The sequence below is a fragment of the Jaculus jaculus genome, chromosome 2 (assembly GCF_020740685.1).
Source record: "Jaculus jaculus isolate mJacJac1 chromosome 2, mJacJac1.mat.Y.cur, whole genome shotgun sequence".
Classification (NCBI taxonomy): Eukaryota; Metazoa; Chordata; class Mammalia; order Rodentia; family Dipodidae; genus Jaculus; species Jaculus jaculus.
The window spans coordinates 90,272,717-90,296,459 of NC_059103.1; the positions used below are offsets into that span (position 1 = coordinate 90,272,717).

General features: G+C 40.3%; 1 protein-coding gene and 1 non-coding gene across 5 annotated transcripts in view; both read right to left on the reverse strand.

The window, feature by feature from the left end:
• Ank2 (ankyrin 2) overlaps positions 1–23,743 on the reverse strand; it is a 710,882-nt gene that overhangs the window by 469,947 nt on the left and 217,192 nt on the right. The gene's annotated exons all lie outside the window — the stretch shown is intronic.
• On the reverse strand, positions 16,826–16,932 carry LOC123458937. Its single transcript, XR_006635871.1, has one exon. It is a non-coding gene; the product is annotated as a U6 spliceosomal RNA (small nuclear RNA).

The following is a 23,743-nucleotide window of genomic DNA, read 5'->3' on the forward strand; positions in this document are numbered from 1 at the left end:
TTGTACATACACACACACATAATACTCACAAGCCTTTATGAGACATAACACAGTTAGAAGAATTTGGGGCTGGAGAGATGGCTTAGCAGTTAAAAGCAAAGAAAGGCATTTGCTTATAAAACCTGCTGGTCTGGGGCTTGATTCCCTAGTACCCACGTAAAGCCAGATGCACAAATGGCACATGCATCTGGAGTTTGCTTGCAGTAGCAAGCAGCACTGACATGCCCATACTCTCTCTCAAATAAATAAATGAAAACATTAAAAGAAGAAGGAGGAGGAGAATTTAGAGCTAAGAGAACCCCTGCATACCTACAGCCATTGTTTGGAAGATGAGGAACTAGAATCTCACAAAAATAAAATCCAGACTGGAATCCAGATTGTGTGACCTTCCATGAAGCATTCTCCCATGGCCTCACAGTAACCCCAATAAACATAAACAGAAAGGAAAAACATAACACAAATCTGGTTTCCTGACATCTTTCATATTCCCAAGAAACTGTCCAGATCATTACAGTAAATTGATATTCAAGATGGCCTATATTTGCACATAAAAAAAAAGGAGAAAAAATGGCCCAAAGGAAGAAGGAAGAAAAAACAAAATCTTCAGAGAAAGAGGTCATGGAAGCCAGGCATTGTGGTGCATGGCTTTAATCCCATCACTTGGAAAGCACAGGTAGGAGGATCTCTGTGAGTTCAAGGCCAGCCTGAGACTACGCAGCGAATTCCAGGTCAGTCTGGGCCAGAGTGAGACCCTACTTCAAAAACAAAACAAAAAAGAAAAGGAAAGAGGTCTTTGAGGGGATCCATGCCTCTTTCACATTTCACATTTGCAAAGTGGCACCTGTGCCCTAGGGTCTAAAGAGTTGCTGATCTATTGAAGCACCATTTCACTGCTTATATCTGATCTAAGTAAGAGGTTCACAGAGACATACATGCTACCATACTCCCATTAGCAAAAGTCTGGGGAAAGAAGAAAGATTAAGGGCTGTAAAAATGGGGTTAAGAGTGAAAGCAAATCATTGTTTACCACTGTGTTCATGTTTAGAACTAGAAATGCCTGATGGAAACCAGATAATCACTTACCTACAAGGAAATTTTAACTATATATAACTTTGTATTCTAATGTTGGTAATACTTTGGAATGTACTGGATTTAAGAGCTTTACTTCCAAAAATATGGTATATAAGGAATTAATTATCCCAGCTATTCAGAAGGCTAAAGATTGTCTATGCTACAATGAATTCAAGGCCAGCCTAAGTAACTTACCAAGACCCTATTCCCAACAAAAGTAAAAAAGAGCTAGTTACAGAGTCATAATATAGAACACATGCCTAGCATGTGCAAACAAACAGATTCAATTCCTAGGATGGTAAAAAAAGAAACAAACTCATTTTCTTAATTTTATTTTAGGAAGTAGGAATGTAATGAGATAAATATAAGATTAAATTAATAAACTGGCATGGTGGCTCATGCCAGCAATACAGCACGAGGGAGGCTAACACTGGAGCAGGGCTGGGTGAGAGCATCCGTGGCTACATGTGAATTCCAGGCCGGTCTGCAGCACAGAGTAAGACTCGGTTTCTTTTTCTCTTTTTTTTTAATAATTTATTTTTTTCAATAGTGCAAAATTCTTTTTATATTTCTTTTTTTTTATTTATTTACTTATTTGAGAGAGAGAGAGAGGCAGGTAGGAAGGGAGAGAGAAAGAAAGACACACACACACAGAGAATGGGCATGCCAGGACCTCCAGCCACTGAAAATGAACTTCAGATGCATGTGCCACCTTGTGCAACTGGTTTATGTGGGTCCTGGGGAATTGAGCCTGGATTCTCAGGCTTCCCAGGCAAGCACTTTAACCACTAAGCTATCTCTCAAGCCCAAATATTTTATTTTTATTTATTTATTGGAGAGAATGGGCACACTAGGGCCTCTAACCACTGCAAACAAACTCTAGACACATGCACAACCATGTGCATCTGGCTTATGTGAGTCCTGGAGGATCAAACCTGGATTCTTAGGCTTCACAGGTAAGTCCTTAACCAGTAAGCCATCTCTCCAGACCAAGACCCTGTTTCTAAATGAAATTAAATAAAGAAATACAATTTGAGCCAGGCGTGGTGGTGCACGCCTTTTATTCCAGCACTCGGGAGGCAGAGGTAAGAGGATCACTGTGAGTTCGAGGCCACCCTGAGACTATATAGTGAATTTCAGTTTAGCCTGGGCTAGAGTGAGACCCTACCTCAAAAAAAAAAAAAAAAAAAAAAGAAGAAGAAGAAGAAGGAAAGAAAGAGATACAATTTGAAAGTTGATACATATAAAAGTATTTGGCAGAGCTCACGGTTAGTTCCCTACCTACCAGCTCCCTGGCCCTGTACCCCTGCTGCCGGCTTAAGGTGGCCTGCACTTTGCCTTTTGCTCCCCTTTCTGATTGACTGGTCCCTGGGTCCCCAACTCCTAGATCCCCTGCAAGGGAGGGTGCCTGTGGAAATTTGTTTTTCTTTTTCAGAAGATAGTGAGACCCTGAGGAGATAAAACACCCCTCGCATCTCAGGCAAGGCCTAGCTTCTACAACAATGCCAAAATCTTGTCAACAACTTGAGGGTCTTGGAAGTCTGCTCCTCCTCACACTGATCTTCCATTTTTAACGGAAAAGCATTAGTGGCTGTGCTCCCCATGTGGATCAACCTTACTCCATGACATGAGAATCCCCGTTTGGCTAAGCTGTCACCAAGACAAAACTGATGCCTCAGGGGCACATCAGTATGCTTTATGGGGTGCGGCCTCAAAATGATGTCTTTCCATGAAAAAAAAGTGTTGTTTTGTAAAAAAATTTTTTGGCAATAGGTGATTTCCTTGGGCATTCTTTTTATTGAAATGCAAATACTGAGCAGGCACTGTACTATGGTTAAGGGCTCCTGTGCCACATGCAGGTATTTCATACCTGATGCCATTGGCTCTTCTGATTTTCTATACCTTGCCTAGGAAAGCATTAAATATATTAAAATGCTAACAACATCACTTTGCATTGTAAATAATACTGGCAGTGATTTGAAGTCCTTAATATTTGGTAATTAAATCTTCGCTGTGCATATTCTGATGAAACCAGATTTTTTGTTTGTTTTGTTTTGTTTTGTTTTTCAAGGTAGGGTCTTACTCTAGCTCAGGCTGACCTGGAACTCACTATGCAGTCTCAGGGCGGCCTTTAACTAATGGCAATCCTCCTACCTTGCCTCCCAACTGCTGGGATTAAAGGTGTGCACCACCACACCCAGCTGGAACCAATTTATTTAAATGTCCATTTACCAATTCCATTTATTTGTGTGTTCCTAGGTAGGATCTGTCTTGTTCTTTATTATTATTATTATTATTATTATTAACATATTTTGTGTGGACACATCGTGTGTTAATACCATCATTTCCCTCCTCCCTGTCCCCATTCCGCAGGGGCCCTCCTCAGTGGGATTGCTGCTATTCCCCATGGGGTTGTGGGACATGAGTTGTGAAAGCAGCTAAGTCGTCAGGCAATGTCTACTATCCCTAACAGTTTTAGGTTCATTTTTAAGAATGACCTATGAAATTATTATACTGCTCTCTTTACCATTTTCTTAATAGCAAAAGAACATTCCCATGACTTAAGCATATAATACATTTTGCATATTCTTTTACCTTTTTCTAAAACGTTTACCTATTATTGAGTTCCATTCCCAAATAAACATTTGACAGGAAAGTTAGGTGTCTGTAATTCTCTAGTCTGCTGCTAAGATTGCAGCAAATGATTACAAGATTGGAGATAGGACGATAGGAGAAGTTTATAACCTAGTGAAGCTGTCAGACAACATAATGGGAATTTGAGGAAATAAGTTATATACAAATGTAAACTTCAAGGATGACATTTGGGCAAGGATCATGTAATTTCAGATCTGGGAAGGCTGAAGCAGGAGGCTCACAAGGCCAGCCTTAGCTACATAGCAAGATCCTGTATGAAAGAAAGAGGGGTGGTGGGAAACAGAGCTGGAGAGATGGCTAAGCGGTTAAAGGCACTTGCCTATAAAGCCTGACAGTCTGGGTTCAATTCTCTAGTACCCATGTAAAGCTAATATGCATAAAGTGGCACATGTATCCAGAGTTCATTTTCAGTGGCAGGGGCTTCTGGCATTCCTCCCCTTTTCTCTCACAAATATTTTTTATTAAAATTGTGAAGAAAAGAAAAGAAATAGAGCTCAAATAAGTACTACTATTTAAACAAAATATCAGAACAACAAATGGAACTTGTTTCTTTTGGAAAAGATCATTTTGTCAATAATTAAAAGTATATTAAATTAGTATAAATTAAAAGTATATTATGATAGTTAAAATAGCCATGTTTCCCACTAATTTATTTTCTTAAAAATATAGGCATAATTTGCATAACTTTTTTCTCCTCCTCCTCCTCCTTCTTCTCCCCCACCCCTTCTTTGACTTTCGTTGCCCATTATGTAGCTGAGGATGATGATGAACCTGAGTTTGGATGCCAGTACCCACATACAATGCCAGGCAAGGTGACTTGCACTTTTAAAACCAGTGCTGGGGAGGCAGAGACAGGAATCCCTGGAGCTCTGGACAGTTGGCAACTGGACTAGACAAGCAGATGAGTTCAGAGAGAGAGATTCTGTTTCAAAAAAGGTGGAAAGTGAGAAAATCTTCCCCTATGTCAACTTCTGGCTTCCACAAACATGAACACACATATGTGCATACATGATCCAGCAAACACATGTACACAACACATACAGCATGCACAGATGAAATTAAAAACCATGGTTTTGGTGGGGCATGGTAGCCCATCCCTTTAATATTGGGAGGCAGAGGTAGGAGGATTGCTATGAGTTCGAGGGCAGCCTAAGACTACATAGAGAATTCCAAGTCAGCCTGGGCTACAGTGAGACTTAACCTCGAAAACACAAACAAATTTTTAAAAAATCATGTTTTCATATATGTACAATGGGCGATTCAAAAGAAAACACATGAACTAAATATATATATATTGCCTTTTTTTGTTTGTTTTTTCAAAGTAGTCCCAGGGTGGCCTCGAACTGGCAGTGATCCTTCCACCTCGGCCTACCAGTATTAAAGGCATGCACCACCACACCCAGCAGAAAAATTTATTTTAATAATTGATTGAATCCTTTTTTCCCATCTGTCCTCACGACCCCCCCCCCCCCGGTTTTTAGTCTCTGCTATATAGAGAAAAGCCACTAGGTGGCAGTGTTTCGTTGATTAGAATCAAAAGCAACTTCCCTTGTTTCCATGGAAATCATTCTTTCAGTTTACTGGTTTTGCTTCTGAATTGATTTTCAAGTGACCAAAACACAAATTAAACTACCATTTGGGGAACGTATATATGAAAGAGAGAGAGAAAATAGACCAAGGTCTGATTGTTGGAATCCACAACATTCTTTTTGTTTTGTTTTGTTTTGTTTTCTGAAGTAGGGTCTCTCTCTAGCTCAGGCTGACCTGGAATTCACTCTGTAGTCTCAGGGTGGCCTCGAACTCGTGGCAATCCTCCTAACTCTGCCTCCCGAGTGCTGGGATTAAAGGCATGCGTCACAACTCCCGGTTTAGAATACGCAACATTCTAAGGAACCGAAAAGTTGAGGCCTGATGTTGATTGAACCCCAGCAATCATAGACGTAAACAGATTCCTTCAGATGAATGAAGAGAACTCCAGAGTGTAGAATGATAGAAAAAGAAGTGCGCAGAAGATAAGAGTTGTGTGCTCACGTCCTGTAGCAAGGACCTCTGTGCTGTGGGACAAAGCACCACACCAAAAGCAGCTGATAGTAGGAAAGATTTTAATTTGGCTTAGAGTCTTGAGGGGTCTGATGTCATGAGCAGAGGCTGGACTTGGGAAACAGCCGCAAGAGAGACTGAGCTGAGCTTCACCAAGGGAGAGCTGACTGCAGCACACTAAGCCTGTCCCCAGAAACACTCCTCCTCTGGCAAGGCTCCGCCTCCCAAACTGCTACCACCTGGGGACCAAATATTGAGAGCACATGAGTTTATGGGGGGCATCTGGTTCAAACCACCCCAAGTCCTGATGTTAGCTTGCCTTCAAATGGCACTCAGAAGGGTAAACAAAGGGCACCCTTCCTGGGCACCTCAAACTCTAGCTAGGAAAACCTAAGGGGGCTGCCGCCTTCCTCATCTACAAGGGTCTGGGACAGATCAGAGACACAAGTCTGTGAAAGAGCTTCTCTAGATAAATTTTAAATGAGAATCTTACAAGATATTTTTACCTAATAGAAAAATACGTAACTTTTGAAACTAGGAGCATAGTAAATAACATTTGAAAAGTTGCATAGTAACTTTTGGTAGGATCTCACTCTACCTCAGGCTGACCTGAAGTTCTCTGTGTAGTCTCAGACTGACCTGGAACACACAGCTCCTCCTACCTCTGCCTCCCAAGTGCTGGGATTAAAGGCGTGTGCCACCACGTCCAGCATCAATAACATTTTTCATAGTGTTTCTATGCATCACGAATTGTACCAAGTACTTTAAAATTCATCCAGATATGATGATGCAGAACTGTAATTCCAGCACATTGGAGATAAGACAGAAGGATCCTAAATTTGAGGCCAGCCTGGGCTACACAGCCAAGCTCAGGACAGCCTGGACTACACAGAAAGACACTTTATAAATAAATACTACATAAGTAATAAATAAATATCAACTCATACTCATAGTACTAGGTATGACCATTATTCTTAAACCATGGGAATTGTGTTACAAAGAGAAGGAATAAACAGGGTATGGTGGTGTACACCTTTAATCCCAGAATTTGGAAGGCAGAGGTAGGTGGGTCACCATGAGTTTGAGGCCACCCTGAGATTAGTGAGTGAATTCCATGTCAGCCTTTGGCTAGAGAGGGAGACCCTACTTCGATAAACCAAAAAGAAAAAAAGGAAAAAAAAACTTGCAAAAAAATCATCTATTCTTTCCATAAGAACTACCTCATTTCTATGAGCTAGATCTACTACATGAGATGGTCTTTGGTGTTTTTTTTCTTTTGTAGTGAGAGGCACTGAGAGAGGGTCTTAAGTAGCTCAGGCTAGCCTTTGACTTTATAGTTGCTGAGGATGTCCTTGAACTCCTGATTCGTGCTTCTCCTGTCTCTGCCTCCCAAGTGCTGGGATGACAGGCACGTGCCGACCACACGAGCTCCTCTGAGGAGCTCTTGCAGCACTAAGGTGCCAACAGCAGCAAAGCAACCAGGATAGATTATAACTACAGAACAGGAGCTTCTTCAGATATGGCTTTACCCTGCATACCTGAAAGAGTCTCAGAAAATAACTAAAATCACTAGTCAAATAAAGAAAAGATGATTTCATATTTGGCTTCAGAACTTCACTCTAAATTTTATTTTAAATGTTCATTTCTAAAAGTGGAAAATTATGAGTGACTGAAAGTTTATTTAAAATGCAAATCGAGGGGCTGGAGAGATGACTCAGCGGCTAAGGTGCTTGCCTGCAAAGCCTGACGACCCAGGTTTGATTTCCCAGGACCCACGTAAAGCCAGAAACAGAAAGTGGCACAAGTTGCCGGGCGTGGTGGTGCACACCTTTAATCCCAGCACTCGTGAGGCAGAGGTAGGAGGATCACCATGAGTTTGAGGCCACCCTGAGACTCCATAGTGGATTCCAGGTCAGCCTGGGCTAGAGTGAGACCCTACCTCAAAAAACCAAAAAAAAAAGAAAGAAAGAAAGTGGCGCAAGCATCTGGGGTTCGTTTGCAGTGGTTAGAGGCCCTGGTACACCCATTATTTCCAACTCTCTCCCTGTCCTCTCTCTCCTCCCCTCCCCGCCCACCCTGTGTGTGTGTGTGTGTGTGTGTGTGTGTGTGTGTGCTTGCAAATAAATAAAGTGCAACTGAAGCTGGGTATGGTGTCATTCTCCTTTAATCCCAGTACTCAGGAGGCTGAGGTATGAGGATCACTATAAATTTGAGGCCAATCTGTGTTACAGAGTGAATTCCAGATCAACCTAGGCTAGAGTGAGATCTTGCTTCAACATAAATTAATTAAAAAATGCAATTTAGACCATGTTCCGTTTTAGCCAGAAACCCTCCAATGGCACCACATCTCTTCAGGCACTGTACAGTCTGGCACTCAAGTGCACCCCCACACACACACGTGCACGCACACACACGCATGCACACATGTGACTCATTTTCCACACTCTCCCTTGCTCATCCTATACCAACCATAATGATCCCCAGGTACTAGGAAAACATTCCTACTTAAAGATTATGTCATCCCTCATACTTACATATGGAATGTTCTTTCCCCTTATTTTAGATCTGTTTATACACTGTGCAGTTAGAAAAGCCTTGCTGTCTGCCTTACATAATAGAATAACATCCTCTCTTCCACACTCACTGTATACGCTCATGAATTTTTATCTATGCCACTCCTCACCATCTGTATAGGCAGAGTTTTTTCATGGCTGTGATAAATACATGAAAGAAACAGCTTGAAAGAGGAAAGATGTGCTTTGGTTCCCAGTTACAGAGGTTTCAGTCCCTGGTCGGCTTGCCCCATTTTCTGTGGACTGTGGCGTGGCAGGGCATCAGGGGAGCATGCACGTGTGACAGAAGTAAGTTGCTCATCTCACATCATCCCAGAAGCACAGTGAAAACAGAAGGGACTGGGGACAAGATACATGTTTCCAGGGTCACGGACCTAATCCAAGTCGGCCCCACTTTCTACTTTCCACCACCGCCCGACAAAGTCATCATATTGTGATCCATGGAGGCGTTACTGTATGGATGAGGCCACAACACTTGAGACTATCAGGCAACCAAGACCCTAACACCACCTAACAAATATTATCATTTCATTTTCTGTCTCCCTCTACTAGAATATAAACTTCATGAGAGCAAAGTTGTTTGGTTGATTTTATTCATTATGCTTATTTTTTTGAGATGGGGTTTCATGGAGCCCAGGCTGCTCGTGCACTGGCTAGCTATCTGAGGATGACCATGAACTTCTGATCTTCTCACTTCACCTTCTGCAGTGCTGGGGTACAAGTGTACACCGCCATGCCCAGCTTAGGTGGTGCTGGCTTTCTCAGCCAGGGCAAGCACTACTCGTCCCCAAACCTTTACATCTCCGACTCAGAAATATTGCCTGGTACACAGAAAGTGCTCAATAATTATTTGTTATGTTAATTGTACATAACTCTTCTATTCTGGAACTATGTATTTAACAAAATGTGAAGAAGCAAATACAATAAATACCAAGGAAAGGGAAGAGACAGAAAGGAAATGGGACTGAGATCTCATTACTATCAATGACATGACTAAAATGTTGAAGAAAACAAGGAAGCTAACTGAAAACCCAAGCAGTGAAGTTAGGAGAGTAAGGAAGAAGACAAGTATGTGGAGAGAAAGAATGTTGTGGAGAGAATGGAATGAGCAACAGGGAGAATGAATAAAATTAAAGAGAACTGGATGGTTCCTCAAGGTCATGACATCTCACTCCACTCAGGACGGAAGCACTCCAGGACCTCTCCATGTCTAGCCACTGGCTCCAACTGAGACTCCTGCCACAGAAATCATCTTACTTTAATGAATACGTACATTCAGTCTGGAGAAACTTCTCCAAATTCTACACCAGAACCCTCCCTTTTATCACCCATAGATTGGTCACAGATCTGCTCTCCAGAACTATTCTGATTCAAACTCTCGAAAGATGTAAAACAACTAGCAATTCAACCCCCCGCCCCCAATCCTTTCACACAGATTCCCTTTTCCAGACTGAAGCTCTTCAGCATCTCTGTCCTTTGTTTTTTTGTACATGTTTTCCAGATAGTCTCCTGGTCTCATTAATATCTACTACAGACTTTCAATTTGCCTCCTTAAAAAATTAGGGGCTGGAGAGATTGCTCAGTGGTTAAAGGTGCTTGATTGCAGGGTCTGACAGCCTAGGTTCAATTCCCCAGGACCAGAGCCAGATACACAAAGTGGCACATGTGTCTGGAGTTTGTCTGCAGTGCCAAGAAGCCCTGGTGTGTGCTCACTCTCTCTGTCACACAAATATATAAAAATATTTAAGAAATGATTATACAGGTAAGGGAAATGGCTCAACGGTCAAAGCACTTCTGCACAAGCACAGAGACGAGCTTAGATCCCAAAACCCAAGTAAAATACTAAGTGTGGTGGCATGTGCCTGTAATCCCAGTGATGGGAGGTGAGGACAGATGGAAGCTGAGACACAAGGCAGATTGCTACCTTGAAAACAACAAGGTGGGGAGTCTAACTCCTGGGGCAAGAAAAATTGTGCATGGTAACCCGCGCCTCATTTGCCTTGCTTCACCTGGAGACCAGTCATTCTGAGGTCAAGAAATGGATTTCATAGGGAACAATAACACGGCCAGCTGGCTTGTGCCACTGTTGGTCATGACTGAAGCCAAAAAGCAAGATGAATGAGGCGGCTGCACGTGAACACAATCGCAAAGTGAGTCCCCAGAGTAGGGTGAACATTTGTCACAGCAAGCTAACTTGCAGGCTTCTCGGCCCCTCAGCTTTTATGTCTCCACTTCCAGAGGCAATGTCTTTTCATCGCTCTGAAACTTTGTAGGAATCCACCGGGGTCTTAAGCAGTAAACACGAAGCGAATCACTCTTAAACTCACCACAGGTTACTATAGTGTAAAACTGGACTTCATCAGACCAGTGTGCTTTGAAGAAGGGAGCAAAACAAATTTGAATAGTAAGTAAAAGTCAACCCCTTACAAACTTCCATTGTCCTTTTCTTTTCTTTTTTTAATTCATTTCTGTTTTTTGTTTTTTTTAATTTATTTGAGAACAACAGACAGAAAGAGGTAGATAGAGAGAGAGAGAATGGGTGCACCAGGGCCTCCAACCACTGCAGAGGAATTCCAGACACGTACACCCCCTTGTGCATCTAGCTAACGTGGGTCCTGGGGAATCGAGCCTCAAACCCGGGTCCTTAGGCTTCACAGGCAAGCGCTTAACCGCTAAGCCATCTCTCCAGCCCCTCCATTGTCCTTTTCTACTACGCAATGAAACAAACAAACACCTTAAGAATATATGGTTTAAACAACAGAATTTTTACTTTCTCACTATTATGGAGGTTCGATGTCCAAGATCATAGCATTGGGAGAGCTGGTTTCTTCTCTCCTTGGATTATAGAAGGTGGTCTTCTATGTGGCCTTTTCTATATTCATGTACAATGTCCCTGTCTTCTGAGTGTCTGAGCACCACATCTGTTTCTTATAAAGATATAAATCATATTGTATTAGGACCCATTATAATGACCTCATCTTCATTTAATGAACATTTTAAAGGTCCTATCTCCAAGTATGATCACATTCTGAGATAGTAGGAATTAGTACTTAGACATCTTAACTCCAGGGAGACTACTATACAGCTCATAATAATTACTATCATCAAAAAGTTCCAGGGCATGATATGCAGACATTTATCCTACCCATAACTGTGGGCTGACTCCAGAATGCATGACCCATATACCTCAGCAAGGAGGGGTCAGGGGAGGGGGTAGGTAATGGACGAGCCTAATAATGGTACCAAACTGACTGTATTCACTAAGTACAAAGCTAATTAAAAACAAAAAGTTCCAGGACTGTAGAGATGGCTTAGTGGTTAAGGTGCTTGCCTGCAAATCCAAACGACCCAGGTTCAACTCCCCAGGACCTACTTAAGCCAGATACACAAGGGGGCACACACATCTGGAGTTGGTTTTCAGTGGCTGGAGGCCCTAGCATGTCCATTCTCTCTCTCTCTCCCTATTTCTGTATATCTCTCTCTCAAATAAATAAAAATATAACTGTTTGTAAAAAAAGTTCCAGGTAAATCTTGAGAAAAAAATATATATATTTATGGACAACAATGGAAATGTCTCACAATGTCTTTTTGTCTTTAATCACAAGGGCTAATGAAATAAGAACATTATTTTTCCATTTAAAGTCTTTCCTAATTGCATCAAGTTAGGAAAGGAAAGGAATTCTGGCAATTAACATTACTTTAGCCTGGCTTGGTGAGCCATGCTTATAACCCCAGCATGTGGAAGATAGAGGCAGGAGGATCAGGAGTTTGCCGTGAGCTTCAGCTATACAGTGAGTTCAAGAGCATACTGGTCACATGAAACCCTGCCTCAAAAAGCAAGCAATCAAGGGCTGAGAGATGGCTTAGAGGTTAAGGCATTTGCCTGCAAAGTCAAAGGATCCAGGTTTGATTCTCCAGGACCCACGTAAGCCAGATGCACAAGGAGGCACATGCATCTGGAGTTCATTTACAGTGGCTGAAGGCCCTGGTATACCTATTCTCTCTCTTTCTCTCTCTCCCTCCCTCTCTCTCTCTCTGCCTCTTATTCTGTATCAAATAAATAAAATATTTTTTTAAAACACCAAGCAAACAAAAAGCTGGCCTAAAAACAAAATTCACCCTCTAAAATAATTATTCTTACTGTAAAATTTAGTTTAAAAAGGAACAATACACAAGACCCTATGTTCAATCCCTATTGTCACAAAATAAATTTTAAAATACATCAATAAGGGCTGAGAAGATGGCTCAGCAGTTAAAAGGCTTGCTTGCAAAGCCTGTTAATGTTTATCATCCTGGGGTTCAATTCCTTAGTCCCCATGTAAAGCCAGAGGCACAAAAGTGATGCATATATCTAGAGTTCATTTGCAGCTGTAAAACATCCTGGTGCACCCATACCAATTCTCTGCTGTGCTCGCTTTCTCTCTGTCTCTCTCTCTTGTTCTCCCTTTTTCCTCACAATAAATTAAAAAATTAAATATATACAGAAACATCCATTTTAATGGAAAGTACAAATTAGTATTCTTTCCTCTATATTTGCACATTTGAAAATGCAATTATAGGGGCTTTAGAGGTGGCTTAGTGGTTAAGGCACTTGGACCCAGGTTAGATTCCCCAGATACACAAGGTAGGGCATGTATCTGGAGTTTGTAGTGACTGAAGGCCTTGGCATCCCCATTCTCCCTCTCTTTCTCTCTCTATCAAATAAGTAAAATAAAATAAATGCAATTATAATCAGAATTTTGAAACACAATAAACAAGTTAACACCAGTGATTCAACTCTTTTTCTTTTTTTGTAAACAGTTTATGTTTGTCAATATCTTCCCATGTCAAGTTCTCTTTTTTTGGTTTTTTTTGTTTTTTTTTTTTTTTTTTGCTTTCTTGATTTATTGAGGTAGGGTCTCACTCTGGTCCAGACTGACCTGGAATTAACTATGTACACTCAGGGTGGCCTCAAACTCACCATGATCCTCCTACCTCTGCCTCCTGAGTGCTGGGATTAAAGGCATGCACCACCACGCCCGGTTTAAGTACTTTTTAATTTTTTTTTTTAAACAAAATGAGCTTAGTGGACTACTAGAAAAATCAGAAGATGCAAGCTTGAGAGATTGCTCAGTGGTTGAGGCACTTGCCTGCAAAGCCTAACAACTCAGGTTCAGTTCCCATGTGGTACCAAATGTACAAGTTGGTGCATGCATCTGGAGTTTGTGGCTGGAGGCCCTGGCTCACCCATTCTCTCTGTCTGCTTCTTTTCTCTGTTTCCCCCTCTGCTTGAAAATATATAAATAAGTATTATTTTAAAACAAAAAGAAAATTCAGAAGGTGCTTATAAACTTTACAGGATAAAGGCCCAACAGGCATCTTTTTCAGTAAGTGTGGAGAGGATCTAGACACAACCTTGCCTTGCTCCGGTTATCTGGTAGGAGAAAGTTTATTGACCTGGCAAATAAGAGAGACTACCTTTGAATCATCTCAAGAACTATGTCCCAACTCCATACAGTAAGTCAGAGAGAAAAATACAAATTGCATTTAACTTGACATGTTGCACCTGTTGCCCTTGTCGCAAGGAATGATTCTGGAGAGAACTCAGTGGGGTTTAGCACAAGCTGTCGGAATGAAGATTATGCTATTAACAACTGAAAAAGACTTGTGTCAACAAGTCTATAAAAATAGATTTCTCTTGGAAAATGAAATGGTAGATGATTTACCATTTTCTTATGCTTTTCCATTCAGTGGAAAAAATAAAATAAAGAAACAATAACAAAAAAAACCAACCTCTGATATCCTTATTCACTGGTAACAGAGGACTCAACTTCCAAAAGAGTACTATAGGCAAGGATGCTATCCAAACAGTCATAAAGGAGATTTTCAACTCTACAGTGGTGTGAGAGTGTGCTGATATAGCAAATCACTTTCTTACCATCAGAAGAGTATTCAGTGAATCACTTTCCTTTTATTTATTTAATTTAATTTCTTTATTTTGGTTTTGGGAGGTAGGGTTTCACTCTAGCTCAGGCTCACCTAGAATTCACTATATAGTCACTATATATGGCCTTGAACTCATTTCAATCCTCCTATGTCTGCTTCCTGAGTGCTGTGATTAAAGGCGTGCACCACCATACCCAGCCAGCAAATCACTTATACAATAAGCTTTTGTGTTGGATGACATTGCTCAATAGGTGCTAGCTAAGCTATGATTGAAAATTCAGGTATAAGAAATGCATTTCCAACATTTATGGTTTGAATCCAAAACATCCCACAGGCTTATGTTCCGAGCCTTCAGCCTCGTGTCATGGCATCATCTGGAAAGCTGTGAGGCCTTTAGGAAGTTTGGTCTGGCTGGCAGAAGTACGTTTACTGGGGGTGGAGCTTTAACGGCTACAGCCACATCCAACTGTGGCCCAGCTCTCCTTTCCTCCTGGTCTGCCCCAAAGTGAGGAGTCAACCACATGGCCCAGTACCTATGAAATCTGTCATGTCTTCCCCACCTGGCTCTGAAACCAGGAGCCAAAATAAGCCTTTGCTTCCTTCAGTTGTTTCTGTCAGGCATTTTGTCACAGTAATGAGCATAGTAACTAACATATCAATTTGGGATATTTTCCCCACTTTATTGAGACACAATCCTGTCATTAGCTAAGGAGGTGTATACATCAGGCCTAGGCCCAGTGGCTTGTAGTGATGTGAGTGAAAGTAGTCTCTAATTGGGAAGGCAACAGATACAGTAATTATATGGCATAGAAGATCCACTCCCAAAGCAAATCAAAGTCATGGGTTTATAAATTAAAACATCATTTTCCAGATGGTAAAATTTCTCTAAACTTTTGACAACCTCCATATATATAGGCCACATCCCTCTCCCACCATCCTCCCTGGTAAAATCTTAACTATCCTGTCAATGTCAGTTGAATGGAAGATATTATGTAGTTAATAGACTTAGAAGATCATTAAGATGTGAACACTAGATCAAAGGGAGGCTAGGGATGGAGCTCAGTGGTAAAACACTTGCCAAGCAATACATGAGGCCTTGGGCTCCCTCACCAAATAAGAAAAATAATAATAATAATCCTGCTTCAAAGGGCAATGTGAAGAACAGATTTACATATAGACCACCATCCATGCTAAGGGCTGAAATGATTTTGCTAAAACCTGTGAAGCAGGTTGATACTCTGTATTAGTTAGGAGTCTCATAAGGAGCACCTGGAGAGAAGCTGGATGCCTCAGCACTCCCAAGCTGGCACTGAGGGCATGGAGGATTACTGGAGAGCCACTGGTCTTCAGCCAGCCCATGCTTGAAGGTTGAGGAAGCTGGGTTCGGATGTCCTCAAAAGCGACCCAACACAGGCTAGCTGCACGCTGCAGTGAGTGAGCACAAACAGCCCAGCAAACGCCCTGTGTTCTCTCACCGCTGCTTCATGTACGGGCCGCCAACAGAAAAGGCACTCACTTTGATGGAAGGTCTTTTCCCCTCCAGCGGTCCTTCCTGAAAACCCCCACAGTCCTAGCCAAGAGGTGTGTCTTTTACTTGATCTCCAATCTAATCTAACCATCACATAGCTTATCTTTCCTATAAGATAGAAGTTAATAGACAAAAAAAAAAACAAACCTATTAGCATTTCTATGGAAAAATGAGCTTCTACTATCATCCCTGGTCTATAAGTTAACATCTCCATTAAATAGATCAAATATGACCTGGAAAGAAAATCAAATAATTCCTGGAGGTCTGAGAGACAAGGCCCAGCACTCCAGTGAACAGACATCCAGTAATAGCTTCTATCCATTTCAATCTATCATGACATAATGGAATCAACCAGCCTTTTCTTTGTCCACATATTCTTGGCAGGACTCAAATTTAGACAAGTGACATAGAAACAAATATCTGGCCATGGCGGTTTGCACCTGTAATCTCAGCACTTGAGAGGCTGAGGCAGGTTAGTCACATGAATTGAAGGCCAATCTGGGATATAAAGTGAGTTTCCTGGTCAGTCAGGACTAGAGTTTGGCCCTCCCTCCAAAATAGAACACAATAAAAACCTGTCAACTTTGAGAAGACAATCAAGGCAGAAGAGTGTTTTGCATTAGAAAAATATTTTTTCAATTTTAAAGTGTATACTCTGAATTACTCTTTTATAGAGTCACTAATTTAAGGATGTATCTATGACTTTATTTCTTTGTATCCTTAATGGCTGGAAAAATATATCACAATCATTCTGAATTTGGGCTGCACATCAAAATGCCTAAAGAAGTCCTCTGTTTTGTTTTGCTTTGTCTTGTTTGAACGCCATCTCTCTGATGGCACTGGAAACCTACTGAATGGGGTTCTCCAGAAACCAATGCCAATCTCTGAACTCTTAAAAATGATTTTGACCCAGAGCCAAAGGGTAAACACTCTGGACTAAAAAGAAAAGATTAAGACATGTTACTTCCAACATTTCTGTGAGGCAGGGGTCCAAAATACATACATATAACTGGATTTTCTTTTTTTTTTTTTTTTAAATATGGAACACTTCACGAATTTGCGTGTCATCCTTGCGCAGGGGCCATGCTAATCTTCTCTGTATCGTTCCAATTTTAGTATATGTGCTGCCGAAGCGAGCACTGGATTTTCTTATAGCCATTCTATTTAAAATAAAATATCAATATCTTTTCTTTTCGTGATCATGATACATATTCTTCCTTAGCTGACCACAGTGCCATTTAACTGTGGAAGAGTGGGCTTATTACAAGAGAAGTTCAGGAATGAAAGTCATTTCATGCTCTGCAATTTTTTTTTTTTTTTTTTGGTATTACTATTACTTGTTTTTTTTTCACAATTTTTCTGAGCATTTTCCATGATTATAAAAAATATCCCATGGTAATACCCTCCCTCCCCCCCACACTTTCCCCTTTAATATGCTCTGTAATTTTAATTAAACTACTCATTATATTTTGTAGCAGCTAACTTCTGAATAATTTCCTAAAGTTATTCAAGTTTACTTCACTCAAGTAGCCCAAAAATGTCTATAGTACCATTTACAGTTTTGATTGTATCAATTATAAATTATCTTGGCATATTTAAAAGTACTGACCTTGAAGGGATAATACCAAGTTTCATATTATCAGGGACCTACCTACCAGATAAGTTATTATTTTCTTTCAATCAAGTGAAATTTTTCTTTCAAAACATAACTCACAGTTAAATTGAATCTATATTAAGTAGTGTGATGGCTTATACTGACTGTCAACTTGATAGGACCTCAAATCCCCTCTAAGGGATTATTTATATTAGATTAGCCTCTGAGACTGCCTATGAGGGTTAATTGAGGTGGACAGGCCCACTATAACTGTGGCAGCCTGGAGTCCTATACTGTATAAAAAGGATAGCTCTTTCCTACCACTGGCATTCATCACTCTACTTCTTCAATGTGGGCTGAATGTGATCAGCTCTGCTTCAAGATCCTGCCACCATGCCTTTCTCACCATGATGGACTGTAACTTGGAACTCCCTTAAACTGATTTTTGACAAGTATTTTGTCCCAGTACTGAGAAACAAACAAATACGAAAAAAATAAAAAGTATTGAGAAATGGGGCCAAGGCTGTAGTTAACCCTGATGGTATGGTTTATATGCATTTGGAACTGGTTTTCAAGAGGAATATGGAAGAGTTTTGAACTAGCAAAACCACTGAATATTGTTAACAGAGATTAAAGAGCCGTTGTAGGAGTTCAGAAGACAATTCTGAGAGAAATAGACAGGGGAGGCCTGGCTCATGAAGTTTCAGAGGAGAACAAGGACTCTATCAGGAACTGGGCTACCGGCAAATCATGTTATATGCTTACTTACAATAAACTGGCTGCATTCTACCTGTGTCCTGAGAATGTGAATGCACCAAGCTTAAATGTAATGGGCTAATTTGTTTGACAAAGGAAATCGCAAGACAGGATAACATTCAGAGTGGTGCTAAGAAGGCAGACATAATTGCTAAAGAAGATCAGCACCATGGAAGAAAAACTTCCTGTACTACATTGCGACAATTTCCTATTGTGTACTAAGAGCAAAACACTACCCTTCAGAGGCTCCTTCCTGTGACATTCCAAATCCAGACAGGCAACATCATCATAGAAGGCAGACAGAGACCTATACAGCAGTGGTCCAAGAGGGCCAGGCTTCAACCCAAGAAATTCCAAATTCACTTTATGCCAACCAAGGTCAGCCTAGAAGGCATACAGAGACCTAGATTTACAGCTATGGGCCAAGGGGACTAGGCTTCATCCCAGAACTTGGCAACGTCATCCACATTCTCATGGTTTTGGAAGCATTCAAGTTACAAAATTGAAGCAGGCGTTTTTTAGTAACATGCCTGATGAGGTGAAGTAACATGTGGCATGGTCAGAGTCCCTGCAAGGGACTGAAAAGCCATTGTGTGAAGCTATGAAGATGAACCATAAGTTCCAGTGGAGACCCAGATGTTGGAGATGCCAGAACCAGAGGATATCTGCTGAGGAAAGATACACATGCAGAGAGGAGCTGCCCCAGGAGAGACACAGGTGGAGGGAAGCCAACCAGGTCATTTGGAGTCCAGGTGACCCCTTCATTAGTCTCGAATTGCCAGATTTGGAGCTTTCCCCTGCTAGGTTTTAGTTTATCTTTGGTCTGATCATTCCCTGTTATGCTCCCTTTTTCCTTCTTGAACTGTGAATGTTTACTTTGTGCCAATGGATGGATGGATGAAAAATAAATAGATGTTTTTCCTCTAAAATACTGATTACTATTCTTGAATGATGAATGGAATCATTTGATCCCAGTTTCTGGGTTACAGGTATGTCTGCATTATCCCATCCAAGTATTAGGCAGGCACAAATACTAACCAGCTCTGGAAATCACAAAAGATCAGGCAAATTTAGTTTTGTGTTTTTTTGTTCTTTTATTCTCCACACATTTTGTAAAACCTAGTTTTTGTCATGCACCCTTGACAAAGATTATTTTCACCTTTGTAAATTATTGTAATTTTTGAAATGTAATCTCAGGAATGTACTTTTGCTATGCATGTGGCTAATATAGGTAAGAACATGTTGAATATATTTTGATGCATCCTGAGTTTTTTAATTTTAATTTTTTTCATTTTTGACATTTTCATACATGCATTTAATGTATTTTTATATTATTACCTCCAAATTACTTTCTCTTATCTCCTTTGCACTAACACCCTTCTCCCTATTAAATTCCATCTTACATTCATGCATTTTTTTAACCCATTGAGTTAAATTAGGGTTGCTTGCATGACTATGGGTGGAAGGTTATTTGCTGTTATCTTTTTTTTTTTTTTTTTTTGAGATGGGGCACATGTAGCCCAAGCCAGCCTGTAACTCACTATGTAGCCAAGGATAACCTTGAACTTCTGATCTGCCTGCCTCTACCTGCTAAGAGCTGGTATTACAGGCATATTCCTTGATTATGCAATGCCAAATACGGGACCCAGGGGCTGGAGGGATGGTTTAGTAGTTAAGGCATTTGCATACAAAGCCAAAGTACCCAGGTTCAATTCCCCAGGACCCACACTGGCCAGATGCACAAGGGGGAGCATGCATCTGGAGTTCGTTTGCATTCCAGGGCAGGAGGCCCTGAAATGCCCATTCTCTCTCTCTCCCTCTTTCTCTGTCAAATAAATAAATAAATAAAAATATTTTTAAAAAGTAAGAAATATGGAACCCAGGACTTGGTTCATTCTAAGCAATCACTCTAATAACTGAATTATATCCTTAAATCACTGAATTCTTAAATTAATAAATAGTAGCAGTTTACATGCTATTAAAGGTTTTTGTAAACAGCCTTTGGGGAGTAGGGGGCGAGGTCAGTGGACACAGTGTTGGCTGTGCAACTGTGAGTACCTGAGTTCAGAACCCACGTACAGCTGCATTCTGTGGCAAGCACCTGTCATCCCAGCACACCTACAGGAAGAAGTGCAACAGAGACAGGGAAACACTTCAGAGCTTGTAAACAAACTAACCTGACAAAAGCAATCGTGAACAATGACAAATGTTGTCTTAAACAAGGTGGAAGGTGAGGACAGACACCCTCGTTCATCCTCTGGTTGCCACATGCGCTCTATGGAATGTGCACACCCACTCACACACAAACCTGCACAAATACGCTACCTTTGTCTGTATACTTGATTTTTACATGCTTTATAATATAACAATTTTCTTATTCAGGTTTTTTGGGTTGTTTTCAGTGTAGAACCATTATAATGATGTCAGCTTTCAAAACACTGTTTGTTTGTTTGTTTGTTTGTTTGTTTGTTTGTTTGTTTGTTTGTTTTAACCAAGTAATTGCCAGAAACCTTATTCATGAATACAGAACTCAAATCTTGGAAATCATTCAAAGCTCTAAACACCCCTTCATTTTAAAATGCTGCTATTAAATCACTTTTTAACTCAATTGAAAATTAATTTTTTGCATATCAACCTTTCCTCTTTAGCATCAAGACTGAGAGAATTGAGTTAAATCATTAAAACAGAGGTGTGACTATGGTACTTCCCAACTGAAAGAATCATTATTTTAAAATCTGTGGTGATTTCCAGAGATCATTTCTTTGTAGTTTCAACCAAGTTCCAAGAATTGGAGTGTTTTGGTTTATCACTTCCAAATTCCTCTTTCCTCCTCATTCCAATACCTAACGTTTAACTGAATAACAAAAGTGACTGATGGTTTGAGAAGATTTATTTTACAACCTTACTGCAGAGATTTCCTAATGGTGATATTTAGTTCATTTTACTGTTCAAATTTGAGCACTTGGCCCTTTGGTATATTTAAAATCAATATTTTAAAATATTTATTTATTTGGCAATGAGTCTGGAGTTTGCAATGTCAAAAGACCCTGGTGTGCCCATTATTTTTCTCTCTCTCTCCTTGCAAATATATTTTAGAAAGGAGTAACAAAAATATTTATATATTTATATATTTATTCATTTATGAGAGAAAGAATGAGAATGGTCATCCAGGGCCTCCTGCCACTGCAAACAAACTCCAGATGCATCTAGCTTTACATGGGATACTGAGGAATTGCACCAGATCTACCGGGCTTTCTTGGCAAGCAAGTGCCTTTAACTGCTAAGCTTTCCCTCCAGCTTAGTCCTGTGATTTCATTACCTGCACTAATTAAATTAAAAAAAAAAACTTGAGAGTCATTCACTCGTACTTCTTTTATTAAAACTATTTTTACTATTTATTTATTTCAGAGACAGAGAGAAAGACAGAGAAAGAGAGACAGGTAGAGATGGGGGCAGAGAGGAAAGATGCAGGGAGAGAGAGATAAAGAGAAGGGGAGAAGGGGTGTACTAGGGCATCCAGCCACTGCAGATAAACTCCAGGCATATGCGCCACCTTGTGTATATGGCTTATATGGGTTCTGGGGAGTCAAACCTTGGTCCTTAGGCTTTGCAGGAAAATACGGGAGTCCCCAGTATGCTGGTCATTGTCTACCAGCACAGTGCTAACTAGCATTGGAGCTGGTGCTAGCAACACATTTACTTCCAGATTGTTTTCTTCCTTTTCTGCCAGTCAGATGACAGTTCATAGACTGACATACTCTATGTCAAATTAGCAAACACTGATATGGAATTATACATAGAAGTTCATGCTATTTGATACTTAGCAATGGAAAAGTAGTACATTTTCTAAGTTGCCATGGAAACAAACATTTAAACATAGGACCAAATAGAAGAAATACCAAAAAAAATTATATTCTAGATTCTGCCAAAAATTATAAGAACTAAGCTCTCGTAATGACACATTTTGGAAGGTAGAGGCATAAGAATCAGGAGTTCATGGTCATCTTCAGCTATATAGCAAATTCAAGGCAAGCCTAGGCTACATTAAAATCCTGTCTCAAGAAAACTGGGAAAAAAATTGCAAGAATTAGATAAATTGTATTTCATAATCCTCAAAATGCCTTCTCCTTGGTAATAGACTACATAGCTATAAAAATATTAAAGAAATTAATGCAAAAATTTGTTCATTAGAAGATAATACACACAATCATTTGGATTAATCACTGTTAAAAATATATTGAGGGCTGGATAGGTGGTTTAGTGGTTAAGGTGCTTGTCTGCAAAGCTAAAGGATCCAGGTTCAATTCCCCAGGACCCATGTAAGTCAGATGCACATTTGTAGTGGCTAGAGGCCCTGGCACACCTATTCTCTCCCTCTCTCTCTCTCTCTCTCTCTCTCTCTCTCTCTCTCTCTCTCTCTCTCTCTCTCTTAAGCTGATGTAAATAAAAATAAAAGAGTTTGAAAGCAAGACATCTGTATCTGTGTGTAGTGGTCATTAACCAGAAATCTCTGAGCTATGCATTTAAAAGATTTTTAATTACTTTATTTATTTGCAAGTAGAGAGACAGAGAAGGAATTGACATGCCACAATCCCCTTGCCACAGCAAATGAATTCCAGGTGCCTATGCCACTCTGTGCATCTGGCTTTACATAGGTACTGGGAAATTAAACCCAGACTATCAGGATTTGCAAACAAGTGCCTTTAGCCACTAAGCCATCTCCCCGGGCTCATTTAAAATTTTAAACATGAAACTTGGCTATTTTATATTTTAACAGAAATGAAGGTGGGGCATGTGTATAGGTGATGAGGTATAAGCAAAACTAACACAGGTCTAGATAATGACAATGGAAATTCAACTAAGTAAGATTAGCACAGGCCATCCTTGGAAGATGATAACAAATGTACCCATCATATAAGAAAAATAAGCAAATGAATGGTTTTGTGCCAGTTTTCATGCTACTTATAAATATGGTAGCTCCTTCAGCAATTCATGAGAATTTTTTAAACCAATGTTTATTTGGCATGTTACTTATAGTTGAAAATAAAATAAATTGCCCTACCTTGATTAGATTTTAAAAGTACAGATCTTAATAAAGTTTCTTTACTATTATATTTCACATGCATATAACATTTTGGAAACATTATTTGTTTACTGAATGCTTTTAGTAGGAAGTTCATCCTGATTGGTTATAAGAAGGCTGCAATACAAGGTGACTTTTCCCACCCAAATGTCATGAAATCACATCTGTCATTGACACCATTTCAATAGTTGTAGCCACAACTATAGCTCAGTGGCTAGTTATGTTTGCGGCACAAGCTTGAGGGCCAGAAGGCCACATAAACAGCTGCATGTGACCACTGCACAAGTCCTTTAGGGTAGGGAGTAATCATATCACTCATTGCCCCACACATACTCCACACACACACACACACACACACACACACACACACACACACACAGACACATGAAATTGAGCTGAGTCTTTTCAACATTAGATGTGAACCTAAGCTGGGTATAGTGGATCATGCCTGTAATCTCAGCACTCTCAAGTAAGTAAATAGAGAAAAGGAAATTGGACTGGAGAGATGGCTTGCCTGT